General features: G+C 37.7%; 1 protein-coding gene across 4 annotated transcripts in view; it reads right to left on the reverse strand.

Moving 5' to 3' along the window:
- The window catches only part of MIX23 (mitochondrial matrix import factor 23), a 438,171-nt gene that overhangs the window by 186,256 nt on the left and 237,633 nt on the right, over positions 1-14,282 (reverse strand). The gene's annotated exons all lie outside the window — the stretch shown is intronic.

A 14,282-nucleotide genomic window follows, 5' to 3' on the forward strand; every position in this document is an offset into this window, starting at 1 on the left:
GCAAATAGGAGCCAAACATGCACCTAGTAGCACCATTTTACTCCTGGCAGCATTGGTTCAGCATCTTACTTCTGCATGTGAACCTGTTGACTCAGTTCAGGGGGGGGTCCCCTCATGCATCCAAATCTGCAGTCACTCATACTTTTCACATGGGTGATTTGACACAGTTGCCCTTTAAGTAGCTTCTTATGTTTATTACTACTGATAAGAGAGAGAAGTTCTGCAATTTGGAAGGCTGGTATGTTAGTTTTGTGGATTGAGAAAGACAGACACAATTGTACAAAACTGCAACACCTCCCCCTTTTTTGTGTAGTCAGTCACATTAAATTATATTGCAGCCAGGGGACAGAATTTCTAAATGTTTTATATGGAGTTTTAGCCATGTTTCGGTAATGACAGTAATAGTTGGCGAGTACTGAAGAAACCATGCTTGTTGGTCTGTATCTCTGTTCAGCATACTATAAAATGTTAGTGGAGACAAGCAGAAGTTTTGTGGATATTGTACAGGAGCTAGGGGCAGAGAAGGGTAGAACAGACAAGGCTGAGGGGCTGTGGTTGGGATCAATGTCACCACAAAGTGTGATTTTAGAGAAGAGATGACTGGGATTATTTTTTTTTTTAAATAAAAAAATATTAATTTATTCCAGATTATGTCAAAGTGAATTGAATAGTTACATGGTTTGTATCTGAGAAAGTGAATAAGTTGGACATTAAAGAAATCTGAGGAAATAGGTATGAAGGAGGGTTTAGCCAGAGTATAGGTAAGGTGACTGGTAGTGTGAGTGTGTTAAAGTGTGAAAGTACCATGATAGGCAAGTAAAGTGACATAAAAGTAGCAGAGATGTGAAGATGCACAATTATAACATGGTAGACAGAGATGATTACAGAGTCGTTAAGGGGAGATTATAGCTGAATGAAAAGGAAACATATATTAAAGAAAAAAGGAAGGAAGGTAAGGAAGGAATGAGTGTGGAACTGCTTTCCTGGAAATTCCAAGAAGGGTGGTGCCTTATTATGGGGATGGAGAAAGTTAATATTTTAATAGAGTATGGTCAGTTACAGAAATGTAAATTAAACCACAGTGAATCTGTGAATTAGAGGAAGTATTAGGAACAGAATAAGTAAGTGGGTGATGTGTATAATAAAAGGTTTGTGGATATTACATTTTGGGTCAATATCCTCAAAGGAAAGGTAATAATAAAGGACGTCTTGAGAAGAAAGACATGAATATTGCAAATAGGGCAAAGAAAACTAAAAACTGTAGAATATATTGTTATAACAATAGAAAAGAGTAAATTACATGAGCAGCAGCATAGAAGAATAAGTATGGAGATAAGGTGACAAGAATGTAAAGTGTTTGGGTGAATTCTATTGGATAATGTAGTAGCAGCAGGGACTGGTTAAGCTAGTAATAAGGGAGGGGATAGGAATGCAGAAGGGTAGGGACAGGTGCAGTGTGAATTTAGATAAAGAGGAGTGGATGGGAATTGGGGGTAGGGGGCACAGTGAGCCAGAGGACAGCAGGTTGGAACCCATCACAGATGGATGTATTACTCCAAGAAAAACAATCAGCGACAATGTAGGGAATGGAATACTTCAAGTGTAGTGTAAGTGGTTTTGCTTATATAAAAATATGTGAGTAACAACTACACAGTGGAGCAGAAAAAGTTAAAAAAAAAAAAAACATTACTCATGGGTCAGAAATGCCATACATTAAAGGTAGAACAAGCTGCTCATTTGGTAAGAAGGCCGGACATATCAAGGCATAATGGTTTAAAGAAGCCTGAAGTACATAAACACATGAAATGTCTTTTTCCTTTAGCAGTAGCAGTGGCTGAAAGCTCAGTGGTACAGGTGGTTTTAGCAGCTTACCTAGTTGCACCTAAAGGTGCCAGTTGATATATATATATATATATATATATATATATATATTGTTCAAATTAAAAAATATTTTTTGTGGCTTCAACTCCTCATAGTGGAAGATAGGTAATTGTATGCAGAATGATGCAGACAGATAGGGAAACTGACTATTTTTGATATTGAATAAAGGAGCAATCTTGCAAGCCTATTAAAGAAATAAAGTTTTTGAGGTGAACAAAAATGTGTTCAGATTTTTGAACAAAATTTATAACTTTACATCAATTTCACAATCTGTTAGTTAGGACTTTTTAAAACAAACTTACTTGTAGTTAGAAGTGGTCACAAAGTCAAGCCTTGGTAAACCGGACTCTAGTACTGATCAGCAGATCTGAGAAGAGCTTTAACTGAGCATAATTTCACATGTAAACTCAGAACAAGTCTACAGTACCTGGAGCATATTCTACCAACAGCTGAACAGAAACCTGATGTGGAAAAAATATGTGCAGATGCTAGGACCACAAGCCAAGCATGCAATAGAGATGGAATGATGCAGTATCTTGCAAAGTTTACTGTTACTAAGTCCGCAATAACAATGCCTTTAAGAATCTTTTAAAGCAACATGTGTCATGAGAATGCAGATTTGACTATGGATAGAATTTTAAATATTCAATAAACTGAGCACAGATGATCCAACATAAAAAATATAAGCCATTTGTGTTACAGGTACATGCCAGACAGAACAGCCTTGGAACTGTGACTGTACACAATGAAGAAAGAGGAAATTCCTGCATGGTTAATCTGTTCAGATACAATCAAAAGAGGAGCCCCTCCCACTTTAATTTTTGCTCCCAATCCCATCACATATCCCCCAAATTAACCTTATTATTGTATCAGGGAATGCAAATGCTTCTATTGCCATACTTATAAAATCCCTCCTCACTAAAATGCTTTCTCTGCATCAAGACCTACCAACAGCAGCTCTATTTTCTTACATTTTGCTTCCCTACAGATCATTTTTCTTTTGTTGTGAAATGTTTACTTCCCATCAACAAAACTGCATTAATCCATATATATCAATTATGACAACAATGCGTTCTATGCAGAGAAATACACAAATGCCCAAAATAGCCACTTAAACAAATGCATTGACTCGGCTGTACCCACAACAGGAACAAAAACAGGTCTTCCCAAAAAACAAACCACCCTGCTGGACTGCAAGTACAAATAAGCTATACAACAAAAGAAACAGATATCTAAAAACAGGAGGGAACTAAATCAACAGAGGAAGAATACCCTCCACAGCCTGAACAAGTAAATCCGACATCTTGCCAACTCCTCTAATGCTAGCTACTAGTCTAAATTAGCATCCGTAGCTAAAGACAATCATAAGGCATTCTTTAGGTATATCTAAAACCTAAAAGGGAATGCCCAGCTGTGTGCTAAACTCACTGTGGATGGAACCACTCACACTGAACATGAAGAAATTATCAATCTGCTAGCCGACAGATTTGACAATAACTTCACCCCGTCTCCACCAGATATATCCGAAAGCATTCCCGACACCAGTTCTCTACCAAGCATCTCCAAAGAACAGATCATACAAGCACTCTCCAAGGCCAAAAAAACACGGCCTCTATGGGACCAGATAACATAGTATAAAAATACCCATGTTAACATTTCCAAGCAAAAATCCTAGATCTTCCAGATCTTGTTGCATATTTGGGAGACTATTCCTTTTTTTAATAATGGCTTCCGTTCTAGATTCTACTAAAAACTCTACCAGTGCTAGTCTTTCATTTAGGACCCCTCACTTCTCTTTGCCCATTCGCCGATTTCAGTCTTTGCTAGTTAAGGCAATCTCTGGCATGCGGTCCAAATAAATTCTTGGCCTCTTCCCATTCTATTACCTTTCCCTCTCTAATTATGTGCTCCCAATACATTGGTTCATTTGCCATTTTTCTCCAATTCCAGCCCCTCTTGCCAACTGCCTGTATCCCTAATTGCAGTCATCCCTATAGGCAGAATCTCCTTTCTCCATTCCCATGTTGATTTAGTTCTTAGAATACTTTCTGCTAATTTATGAATATAACATTCTGTATGATTATTGCTATTCTCCTTAAAGAACTGCAACCAAAATTCCTGTCTCTCCTTGTTTCATTGTCATCCCTTTCCACTTTGAATTACAGGTTTCTGCTTGTGTCATGTATAAGAGCCTTAACTGTGTAGCTCTGAAATACTCCTTCAAATTGGATAATACCAATCCGCCATGTTCTATTGGAGTAATCAGCTTGTCCCACTTGACTATTCCTGTCTTCCCATCCCAGATAACATCCTTCAACTCTATTAGTTGCTATCCACAACTTGTCCTCTGGTTGATAAAAATATGCCTGACCTGTGTACAACACTGAAGGCACTAAAAACAACTGTTAAGGATTTCTCTCTACAAAAGTATAATTGGCAACATAAACGACAATCCACTCTCTAAGCACTCCCCCCCACATAACTGCAATTCCAACAAAAACCCATCCACTCCTCTATTTACATTACAACCAGAACTCACCTCTCTAGTCCGTAAACTACTCTCAAAACTAAAACTATGCTAATCCCCCTCTTCCAATGGCCTCCCAGCTGAATACTTAAAATTTGCAGCACATTCTATAGCTCTTCTAATTAGCATTCTCATTAACCAATCACTCTCTGAATCATATATCCCACAACTATGGAAAAACTCAACTACTACTCCCCTTCAAAGGCGGTAACACCAGTGATCTAATTACCGCCCATCTCCATACTTTCACCTCTAACATTCTAGACAAGTGTATTCATTCTCAATTGCTAAAACACCTCACAGACAATAACCTACTCGCACCCACCAAACATGGTTTTCAGCCAGCACACAGCACAGCAGCAGCCTTACTGTTATTTACCAACACTGTATACAAAGCTCTTGATGCAGGCCTGCTAACATCAGTGATTCCACTAGACCTATCAAAATCTTTTGATACAGTGTCATACTCAAAACTACTTTTACAACTTGAAACCATAAATTGCTCCCCACACACACTAACCTGGTTCCATAACTATCTACACAACAGAAAACGATCTGTTAGACGGCAAAGTAAGCAATTCAATTACCTGCTCAACAACACAGGCGTTCCCCAAGGGTCTATTCTTGGGCCCTTGCTTTTTAACATATTTACTAATTAACTCCATAAAGCATCCCTGCAAAGCACACTCATTCAATATGCGGACAATTCAACTATAATTACATCCTCTAAGACCACCTCAGATCTCCTAAAGTTAACACAAAATGCATTTACTTCCATCAAATCCTGGCTTAACGAAGCTCAACTGCTACTTAATCCCAAAAATCAAAATTTTTAGTCTTCACAACCAAACATCTAATTCTAGACTTTAAAATATTCTCTCAAAACAATACAGAAATTAAAATTGTAAAAAACAGCCAAACTACTTGGCATCACAATTGATGACAAACTATCCTTTGAGAATCACATACCCAGCCAAATCAGAGAGATCCATTTTAAGCTTGGCAAACCCTGTAGGCATAAACTCTATTTGGACAAGTCTACTAAGTTGAAGCTAGCCAACAGTCTACTTCGACCCTCCCCCTCCTCTATGGTTGTCCCATTTTCACTAACCTACACACACATCTATCCTGAACAAATTGCAGTCGTGCTACTATAAAATAGCTAAGTTTGTCTCCAACAAACCAACTTGCACACAACATTGCCTGGCCATTAAATCTCTAAACTGGTTTGAGTTCCCTCATTATCTAAATTACTCCCAACTTACTCTCACCCACAAACTACTAAATAATCCAAACTACTGCCCATCCCTTCAAACTATAATACAAACACACACCCCTACTCAGCATATTAGGTCCTCTAACAAACAACTCTTAACCATAACTAAACCCAACAAAAGAGCTGGACAATGACTCTAATCCCATGCCATTGGGTAACTTTGGAATGCGCTCCCTCTCTCTATTACTCAACTAGACTCTTTAAAAATATTTAAATTTGCACTAAAAGAACTATCTCAATAACCATGTCTGTTCTTGTAGTCATACAATTAAACCACCTTAAATGTTTTGGCCACTATACACTACAAATACTTGTACAAACAATATAGTTGCAATTTACACTGTCTGTCTTCGTATCCAATCTCTCTTGCTTTTCTTTATTTCTGCGGCTGAATAAACAGAATTGATTAAACAGTATAGTTACTTATGAGAATATACAAACAGAATTACTAAAAATTTAACACACTGGGTTTATTTTCTTGTATTGTATACCTCTATAATATGGTGTCTTGTATAGCTACTTCAATTTGCACTATGTAAAAACTTTCTTGACTTTCAAAGTTAAGCTGATATTATGTAAAAATTTCTGTGATTGTATGGAATTTTTCTCCCCGGGCCTCCACTGAAAATGGGTTGTTGGGCCCAGTGGACTTTCCCGGTCAATATATAAATAAACTGCTTATATCTTACTATCCATATCCATATAACAGAACTTCCAATTTCTCAGCTTTTGTATTACCTTTTTAGTCTCTTCCCACATATCCTTTGCTGCCATACCAGAATCATTTTTAATCAGTACTCTTAAGTACTTAATTTATCATGTCCCCAAAAATATGGATATTGCTTGAGTGGATAAATGATTTAGAGCTACTGCCTTTGTTTCAGCTTCATTAATTTTGTATCCTGAAGAGATCTGAAACTGCCTCAAAATGTTCAAAAACATTGAGATGTCCTTTTCTTTTTTTTTATCAAGAATAAAATAATATCTGCAAATAGTCAGGTTTTCTTGACTACCATACCAATTAAATCCTTGAATTTCTGAGCCCCTTATTGTCTTCGCCAATGGTTCATAATGCAAACAAAAGGGAAATAGGACACCCCTGCCTGGTTCTTCTGCTCAAGCTGAAATTTTCAAAGAGGAACCCCACCCACTTCAGTTTTCACTTTCAATCCCTCATAGATCCTCATAATCAACCTTATAATTTTAGCAGGGAATGCAAATGCTTCTATAGCTTTGCTCAAAGCCCCAGCTTACTCTGCCAAATGCTTTATCTGCATCAAGACCCAACAACAACTGTATTTTCTTACATTCTGATTCCCTCTGGGTCATCAAAGTTCTGTTAATGTTGTCAAATTTTTGCAACCCCTCCACAAAACCACACTGATTCATACCCATCAATTTTGGTATCACTTTTGCAATTTTTTAGCCATTATAGACAAACACTTTATAATCATGGTTTAGTACTGAAATGGGCCTGTACGAAGCAGGACCTGATGGGTCTTTACCCTCTTTAGGTATTACAGTTACCACAGCTTTCTTCCAGGATGTTGATACTCCTCATTTTAAAATACTGTTACACAAAACCTTCTAGATCTTTACCATTTTTTTCCTTCCGAGCTTCCAAACTTCCACAGAAATACCATCTGTTCCTAGGGACTTTCCTGTGAATTGGTTATGCATCACCATTTTATCTCACCTTCTCCTATCCTGTTAGCAACTGAGCCTCATTTACCTCTAAGTTTAACATATTTAATTCTTCCATAAACATTTCCATTTGTACCTTTCTTGATTTCCACATTTCTCCGCTTTATACAGACTTTCACAAAATTTCCAAAATATTTCTAATACCGCTACAGAATCTCTTATCTTCCTTTTTATAGGCTTCCTAGGCTTGGCTGTCTTGTGCTAAAAGTTTTTGGGCTCTACAGTTATCAAAAAACTCTCTCAACACCAAGCTTTCTAAAATCATGCATATTAAGGTAATCCCATATTTTCTGCTTAGCATTCTGCACTTGCTCCTGTTATTGTTCTGTAAGATTCTCCCTGTTCTGCAATACTCTAACATTTGTCGATCCCTCTAAATAATTCTGGTTACTTCTTAGCCACATCTTGTTTTATTTCCACCCTATTTTAAACTCCACTTTAATTTTATCCCACTCCTTATTCTATATTTTCAGAAGAAATTTCTATCTTCTCAAATACCTCCTGAATAATTTCCACTACCCATTCCTTAAATTAATCTCTTTTCAACAGATAGGTTGAAAAGTACAAGTGTCTCTTTTTTACTTCATTATCCTGTCTTTTTATTTTATTTATTATTGGTGCATGATCAGAAATAGTTATTGGGTGCATATCAAGAATTTCAATTAAATGCACATATTCCAGTGAAATGGAAATTCTGTCTAGCCTAGCCCAGTTTTTGTAGCTTGGGAAATATGTACATTCACTCTGAACTCCTAGCACTAAATTCACATCTTCTAAGCCAAACATTTTCATAAATTTCTTCATAAATATACCCTCCTTTGTTATTTTCTCTTTTAGGTCTGTCAGACATATCTTCAGTACTTAATTCCAGTCCCTACCCATTAGTAGTGTTTTTTGCTGAAATCCAATTATTGCTCCCAGAATTTTTTTAAGCTCCATTATAGTAGTTTTAGGTGGAATACAAACATGCCAGTGCAATCTTCCTCCCTTGCCAGTAGACCCTTAGTACTACACATCTACCATTATCCTCCTCTTTTCCTTTGTCTCAAATAGTCTGCTGAATAACCATCCTGAAAACCTTTATCAAATTCACAAGTTCATTTCTTTGCATATGTATCGCCTGTAGCATAGCTATTCAGTCTCTACAATTTTTAATATAATTTACCTTTTTTGTATCTGTGAGACCATTAACATTTAGACATTACAGAAAGCATCATTGTGTTAAAAAAGTTATTCCCACCTTTTATGTGCAATAACATTTTTGTCAAGTGTCTAGTTCCAGCTCTTGTGTTACATGCATACACTGTGTGGCAGGTTGATCTTTAACACAGTTGTTTCTTTTCACATCCATTTGAGTTTATGTCACATCTTACAAAATTTTGTAATATTTAAAGCCCTAAAAACAAGACACCTTAATACCCCCTAAAACCTATTAACTTAATACTAACACAAGCGACTATGTACATCTTCAAATACTGAAGTGCCCCAAACTGTCAGCTACACTCACAAATTTGGGTTAACCTAAAAGAAGGATTATCCATGCTAAGACTCATGGTACAGCCTGTGCTTCTATTAAGTGCTGCCTAGTTCTGTCTTATCTTTACAGCTTCCCAGATGGAAAACACTTGAATGCTTAAAAAACAAAACAAAAAAAACCTGATCTCCTAGCAATTTCTCTTTATTAGATTGTCTCCATGGAGACATGAGGACTAGATACAAAGTTGCTACTAAGCATACATTTGCTAGAAAAAAGTTTTATAATATTCAATGTTCTTTTTCATCGACTTGCTTTCTCTTAAAATGTGTTACTAGATCAAAGTAAGGGCCTTAATCCAGTCATCCCCCCCCCATGCAAGAATGAGAAAAAAGTAAATCAATTTTTCTTGTCATGCTCTTTTGACCAGACTTTTTTCATGCTGAAGTGCCTACATTTCTTAAAATGGAACAAGGAGTAAGAGAAAAAGGGAGAAAGAAAAATAAAAACAGGACCACATGTTTACATTAGTTTGCCCAATTACACAAAAATAACTGAGAAAACTTAACTTTAAGAGTGCAAAAAAATCATGCATTACGAAAATATTACTATTAAGAAAAAAATTGTTTTACTTACAGTTAACTCTCTCCCTCCTCTTCACCTCTCCTTTGTATTTTTCTGAATATTAATAACATTAAGTTGGGTATATGCTTTAGAATCCCCTACAAGTTTAGCAGTCAAAAAAGTTCAATATTTCCAGATTTTCTTGTTCTGTCATGTTTCACAAATATAATTATTGCTCTGCAATCCCACATTTGTTAATTTCCAAGTTACCGGTTTCATTCCTGTTCACCTCCATCTCCCAAATCCAGTTGCTACTTAATTTCCAATGTACTCTCAATTCTTCTAGTCAACTCTTATGCTTTTTTTCCTTCTCTCAAGCATTTTCTGCTTAAACACTGGAAAAGGTCTCACTGGCACAGTCTCTCTGTGGTCTATTACCAAAAGAACAAGAAGCAGAACCTCATTCTGTTTCACAGCTCACATTTTGTTGGACAAACTTTTGTATTCCTCCTTAGCATGTACTGCATCAAAAGAGGATTATGTCCCCCCATGAAAGAATATTTTGAAGATAGCTGTGTTCAGCAATTAATCTCACACCTGCTTCTTAACATTCTCTGAACAGCGGTAGGCTTGCAGCTTTACTATTAAAGGTCTAGGTTGCTTTCATATAGCCAGGTTTGAGCATACATACGATGTGCCCTTTCAATTAACAACTGCTATGGAATATACCAGTCCAGTTGCTTGTTTGTGATTTCATAAAATCAATAAAATCTATTCCTTCCAGCTTCCCTTTTACAGCAGAAAAATCTCAAGTTTCCCCTATGTGCTATTTTCTCTAATTCTATTTTTTTTTAACAGTCTCATTCAGCCAGCCTCCTTCATTTCAACCTCTGATTTTGCAGTTATCATCTCATCTGAATATTTCTTTAAAGCTTCTTCCACTTTTTCAGCCTTTTATGATACGAGTTGATATACGCCATCAATGCTTTGTTTATTTTAATCAGGTCTGTGAGCAATTCTCTTACACATTCTTCTAGGTTACTGAAGTCATGATTGGAGCTTGCTCTGCTTTTTCTTGAACAGCTGCAGTACTCTTTCCAGTGAGTGTGTATTCCTCCCCCTTTTGTAGCAGATTTTCTTTCAGGTCCTCTGCATTTCTTTTTTCTTGGGATCCAGGCAGTGCACTTACTAGCCCGTTACTGAAATTTACCCAGAGATACAAGTCCACTGGCTTTCTCTGTTGAGTTTGTTTTCACACTGGGATAGCTAGAATTAAGCTGTTACTCAAAGTGTAGCCATCTTGGAAGTCTCCTTTCTTACTGAGCATCCTGATCTCCCAACATTCATCTCTAGTTCAATTCTAATGTACTCCTGATCCTTCTAGTCAGCTCCTTTTTTTCTGTTGCTCATGCAGTTTAATTTGGAACACTGGAAAAGCTTTTAATGGAACTGTCGCTCTATGGATTTTGTTACTATGAAAAGATTGAAAAGCAGAGTCCTATTCTGCTAGCATAGCTGGCACATAGCTTGATGATTAAGCTATTCCCTAAATAGCTTGTTTTGCATTCAGAAAGTATCTTTGATCTTCCTGGAAAAAATAATCTGAAGATATCTGTATATAGCAAGTTAAATCTCACACTTGCCTCTCCACATCCTCTGACTGCCAAGATAAACTTGTTTTTCTTCTACCCAATGTACAATTAATCATTTTCCACAAACACTCTGGTGTCCCCAATTTTTAATACTTTTCTCTTCTGCGACAGTTTTGCCAAGCACAGTTCTTTCTACTGACATGATGACATCTTTAGTAATGGAAATCTCCAATGCTTTCTCATGGCCAGACTAGGCACGCACAATGTACCCTCTTGATCAACAAACCCTGATGTGTACCAAAAATTGAGTTACTTATTTGCACTTTCATGAAATTAATGAAGTCTTATTCTTCCAGTTTTGATGGTATAGCAAAAAAAATAAAGTCTCTCTCTGTGTGCACGGCCATTCTTGAGAAGCCCCGTGTTCAGTCGCTTTCATTTCAGTCTAATTTCTACAGCTTTATTGGTTCAGCTATACAGCTACTTAAAACAACTTCTATTTTTCTAGCCTTTTATCAAACTTGACATATTCCTCCAGTGTTTCATTTTAAACATGTCTGTGTGTATTTGATTTCTATTTTTTATCCTCCAAGTTACTGGAAGCCATCATCTGTACTAAACAGAAACACAAACTCCTTTTTGCTGAATTGCTGAAGGTTCTTTGCAGATGGAGCTTTTTCGTCTCCTTTTCTGAATGGTTTTCATTAATTTCTCAAAATATCTTCTTTCCTGGCAACTAGTAGCTGAATTTAACACAAGATAACTTTTATTGTTTTTTTTAAAAACAATTGTTTCAGCTTTCACATTAGAGGAGCTCAAAGCAGCCTACTACAATCTTATTTCTGGTGTTTTTATTTCTTGCCTCCTAGCAGCAAGTCAGCCATACTGCATTCCATTTACCTCAGTTGTCTCGCTTTAGTGCAAGGGACAGTCAGGGCAGGCCTTCATCCAAGCAGACATTATCCTTGGCTGTACGCTGTAAGCAGTGTGCAGCCATCTTGGGAACACTGCCTTTTTCTGATGGTTTTAAGTGTGAAACCTTGATAAATATTTGACTCATCAACTTTGTGTCCTGGTTCTAAGCAAAAAGACTATGGAAATCCTTAGAGACTTACTACCGATTCACCTTTCTTTCTTGGGACCTGACATAAAATTAATGCTCTATGAGGTAATTTGTATGATCCACAACAGAATACTTACCTTTATCCTGAGCTCTGAAGCACACCAGAGACTAGATGCTAGCTCTGCAAAGCATAAACAGCAAACTGCAGCAAGATGGATCCTGCTTTATACTAGCAGCATCCTGACACCCCAGAGTGGGAGGGTGCCTTCCACACCTGCAGAAGGAATACGTCTGAGCTCCTGAATTCAGGCAAGGCAAATGGAACTTGGTAGCAAAGTTCCAGTAGCTGGGACTGCTGACACAGTGACCTGAATGAGGAATACGATAATTTATTGTCAGAGACACCAGGTCCTTGTGGAAGACAGAACAAGGCCTGTTTATGCACCAAGGTCTGTAAGGCCTGATATTCTGCACAGTGAAAGCCAAGAGAGGGGAGAATCTTTCAGAAGATGAATGTCAGATTTGCCAAACCCATAAATTAAGTCTCAATGAGAAGGTATGTCCTTAAAATGGCACTTGTGAAGAATCTTAAATCAGTTAATCAGACACTAGTGGCCCAAGTCTTGTCCTCTACTAAGCCATGAAAAGATTAGAGGACTAAAGCCTGTAAATTTACAGTGTGGTAATTACATCCCGGATCAAAAAAGAAGCTTTAAAGGGCTACGCTCAATGGCATACATTGATAAAGCCTACTAACCTGAGTACTGCAGGAACTAATGAGGGAGAGTACAAGTGAGTTGCCAATGTTGTGTCCCCCATCCAGGAGAAGACGATCTAATCCACTACAGTGATGACTCCTACACTGAAGTGACAGCACAGCTTACAGCGTACAGCCAAGGATAATGTTTGCTTGGATGAAGGCCTGCCCAGACTGTCCCTTGCACTAAAGTGAGACAACGGAGGTAAATGGAATGCAGTATGGCTGACTTGCTGTTAGGAGGCAAGAAATAAAAACACCAGAAATAAGATTGGTCTACATGATTTTACAGAAAGTCATGCAGAAAAGCTTCCTGGCCACTTTCAAGACTTCAACATTTCTTCCAGAAGTCTTGTACCCAAAAGGGACTATCAAAGAAAACAGATCTGGTTGTGTATAGGGATAAGGTCCTGACAATAGCCCACGCAAACTGGCTTCAGTTACTGCCGTTGGCAAATGACAGAGCTGGCAAGAAAAAATGGGTATGCTCACCATGTGGGAGCAGTGCCACATGCAGACGCAAAAGTCCTTTCACAAGCGGGATTAGAATCCAAAGACATGGCCTGGGCAAGCATTATGGTCACCAAGCCATCAGTGCGTGACTTTCATAGCGGCTGTGCAGGAGGTGCACTGAAACTGAGGAAGGTGTTACGAGCACTATAGTGATGCTGTCTGCTCATCTCAATGCCCAGAAGGAACGTCATCATAACTATGATGCGAGTTAGGGCAAAAGTAACCTTCATAATTGAATAGAAGTCCATGGATAGCTCCTCATTCTATGGGGAAAGACCTGGCTCAAGTTCAACTGGAGGAAGCTTTGAAACAGAAAAAAAAACAAGAGGGACTATCAAAGCCATCAGACCATTTAATGGAAGAGACTATCCTTCTAAAGTACTGAAGCCCCCACTGCATATACAGGAACCATCAGGGGAAAAGCAAAAATTAGAATGATTTGAAGCCAGGCTAGCACATGTCAGCAAAGAGTAACAAGGGCATTTCCTTCAAATAATTTATTCAGTGCAGTATACAACAGAAAAATGAAGGAAGATGCAGAAACTTTCCACCTCATTTCACATCAGGGCATTAGGTTATACGGCATCCTAGATGAAAGGCTCCATAAGCATCCCATCCATTGCTGCCCACTGCCACACCAAACACATCACCCGAAATAACCCTGGTTACTTACATCTTGACATTTCTGGCCTCCCACACTGGAGAAAAAAAAGTCAATTAGACTGGGGGTCTATGGATCACCAGACCCACAGAAGCCATTGACGTTCTAAATACTTTGAGGTACATTTTAGAATTTTATAAAAACTTTTTCATCCTATGATAGCCTGAACAATAAAAAGAAATTCAGTCTTACTCTTCAACTTTGCTTTTCCCTGCTTCATTTCAACACATCCTAACTAACCAAGACTACACTGTTATTACTGTGGAGTAA

Source organism: Protopterus annectens, chromosome 5.part0, assembly GCF_019279795.1.
Source record: "Protopterus annectens isolate FY-2018-M chromosome 5.part0, PAN1.0, whole genome shotgun sequence".
Lineage (NCBI taxonomy): Eukaryota > Metazoa > Chordata > Ceratodontiformes > Protopteridae > Protopterus > Protopterus annectens.